This window comes from Pinus tabuliformis, chromosome 5_2 (assembly GCF_031772625.1).
Source record: "Pinus tabuliformis cultivar Carrire ecotype Pingquan chromosome 5_2, CPIR1, whole genome shotgun sequence".
Taxonomy (NCBI): domain Eukaryota; kingdom Viridiplantae; phylum Streptophyta; class Pinopsida; order Pinales; family Pinaceae; genus Pinus; species Pinus tabuliformis.
This window is the reverse complement of record NC_142306.1, coordinates 283170501-283173727: the sequence shown is the minus strand read 5'-3', so window position 1 is coordinate 283173727 and position 3227 is coordinate 283170501. Positions and strand designations below refer to the sequence as shown.

The following is a 3227-nucleotide window of genomic DNA, read 5'->3' as shown; positions in this document are numbered from 1 at the left end:
TTCATGTTTTCTACCTTTAATTGTTGTAGTGCAAGTGGACAATCTGTGAGAAACTTGACTGCAAGAATCATTAGTATTGGTACCGAGTTTTCTCCTGGAATCATCAAATCTATCATGGTTGCTTGCTTGATTGTGCTCTCATCGTAAGCATGACAGAAAAACAAGAATCCTTGGAACCAATACGCAAGGTTTCTTTCAAAACTAGGCCACAACTTATCCAGTTTGCCTCCCCAAACAAAATTTTTGAAACTTGCAGAAACATTTTTTGTTGTATGAGACATCCAGATGCCTTCTCTATCTTAATCTTCACTAGCATTTCCACCTTATAAACACATACATCAAGTTGAGCTGGATAAACTTTAAAAGCCATCTGATTTGAATAAATATCATAACATGAGATATAAAGAGGTCCAATTTCAGAACCTAGCCTGAAATTAAGTCGTTTAATTTCACTACACTCAACATTTGGCAATTGAACCAAATTTCCACTTCTCATCTTTCTTCAAACTGACATTTGGCATTTTGATGTCCAACCCTTATTGCCTTCCAATGTTGGGTGTCTCTCCTTGATGTAACCTTGGGGATGGCCCTACAGGCAGCACCAAAGGGCTACGTACAACGCTCCTTGAAGATGGCTATATGCGCAATGCCAAAGGGCTACACACAGTGCTGACGGTTTTTCTTTTAAGCCACCAAAACAAATCCTCACTTTTCCCATTTAGGTATGTAGTCCGAGTCAATTGCACCCATAGAGAAAATAGCTACTGTGCCTTCTTCAAATTGACATTTGAAACTGTCCTTTTCTGTGAATCCTCAACAATATTTGACATCTTATTTGATTGGAGACTCTCCACCTTTGCTAATAGAATGTGAACTTTGAGATAAGCCACTACAAAGATGAGAAGTCTTAGGCATGCTCCAAGACTTTCCTCTTGATAGCCATGGTAATAGCATAAACATCATACAAGAGCACCTAGCTCCTATGATGATATTCAGAGGACAAAATTGTGGTATAAATATAGCCCAACATTCTTTCAGATCAGCTTTGCTACAAAAAAAGTCAAAGAACCAATGAAAAAATCAAATCAGATGTCTCAGAGTGATGCCCCAAATGTTGTGAACAAGAACAAGCTGAAAATATCACTGCATAATAAATTCTTTCACAAAGCATCGTCCCCCAGAAGCATATTCTAGGTGTATATTTAGAAAGTGTGGGTTCTCCCTACTCTGTGACAACGTAATAGAACCTACAATTACTTGATCTTGCTTCACCTCTAAAGGATCGTAGATATAGAGCAAAGTCAGGGCCCAATAGTACAAGTGTATTAGGTGATTTCGCACACTTTTTCTTTGATGTACACCATTTACACGAACATCTCCAAATAAAGAGCTCTCTATTGATGATTCTGACTGGGTATCACTAGATGTTGTTGCATTCCCTCCAAATGAAACATCAAACCATAATGCAAAACCATGCAGGGATGCTTTCATCATAGACGACACACTAAAATTTGCAGTAACTGATTCCAACTCCTGTATTGTGACAGTGCTACAATCAATTTGTTTGATAACAATTGCCCATGTCAAGACATTTTCTGTTGTAATAGTTTCAATGCAAGGCTCCTCAAAGGTACATTGCTTTGCCAATGGTAACATTGCAGACATATCAATTCCATAAACATTTCGCCAGAAGTCAATACTTTCACTGTATCTTTCAGGATGTGTAATTGGTGCCATGTACAATGTCGCGTGAGAAGGAAAAATTAGCCCCCCTGCCCAACCAACTTGAGCCAACGATCTCTGGCAACGATTACACTAGAAAGCATGCTCTCATATAGAAGCATGTAACCCATCCATTCTGATATAATGACATCTACCTCCTCATCAATTTCAACCTCCCCAAGATTCATACTTATAAATCTCCAAGTAATTCCTCTCTAGAACCATGAGACTAGAAGCTGTAAACTTTTCACCAGCAATATCACAGTCAGTAATGTATAATGCCCTTTGCATAGATTCATGGATATCTCTTTCAATCAAAGCAGAGAAACGAGCTCGCCATATGTTGAGATGAGGATTAGCAGCATGGCAGATATCTATGATTTCAAATGCTACGTTCTCTATTTCTCTACCACAATCTAGCCACAAAACCAGCCACTACCATCTCCTAGCTTCCTTTGGATCATTAAATACATGAACTGCTGCACTGGGAGATCTTTGAGTCAATCATTCATTCGGTCATATCTCCTGATCCAGAAATCGATTACGGGAGCGTGATATACCGTTGGAAATATTTTTCTGAGATGCTTCTGATGGACATACTTAGGATATGATTTGCACTAAAACTCGTGTGAAAAACATCTCTGAAAACTAGACATAGTAAGAGCCCATTTTGATTTTGATTCCTGGTGAGAGGCTGCGAAGACTGGAACTAACATTGGCCTTATTGGGGATGGAAACTCCTTGGAGGTGTCAAGAACACCGTAGACCAAGTGCGTCATCCATTGGGAAATACGATAACAAACAACTTTAAACCCAAAAAACTCACACCAATCCAAAAACATATACATATTGTAATCTGTACATAAACAAATACTGGAAACTGAAATGTTGCCTTAGGCAACTTATTTATTTACAAATCTACCCTACTCTGATGCAAAATTGATAGATCAAGTAATCTTGTCATGCTAGATCAAATAATCAAGCAGATGTGGCAACGATGATGCTAGGAAATGCTTGAACCAGGACACAAGTGGAAATGCTGACAGCCATATATGGAGAAAATGAGTATGACTGTGTAAAAGACAATATGGTTTGGAATTCAAACTGAAAAAATATTCCATCTATGCAACAACAGGATCATAGGAACCAGACCATGTCTGCTACCCTAACTCCTCGACATATGCTTCCAGCTATAAACTGTCGATGCAAACATCCAAGGGTAGCCCTATTGTTTCTTGTTTTGAAGGAGGGAAAGTTTCCATGAACTTTTTGGGATCTCAGAATTCATATGACTTAATTTGAACATCTATATACTCAATCTCCTTCTTAATTTTTTCCACCACTAACTCAAAGAAACTAGTTTTACTGTTAATAGGAAACTTCGGAGATCTCAAATATTGAAGCACGGTGATTAAAAATACCTCATCTATTTCAATATCCACTAATTGATCTCTAACTTCTTTGAAAACTTCACAACATACAGGGTTTGCCACATACCCTACCAT

General features: G+C 38.2%; 1 pseudogene; it reads right to left on the bottom strand.

The window, feature by feature from the left end:
• Window positions 1-1140: 1140 nt before the first annotated feature.
• LOC149158619 (putative protein arginine N-methyltransferase 6 pseudogene) lies at window positions 1141-3227 on the bottom strand (annotated as a pseudogene).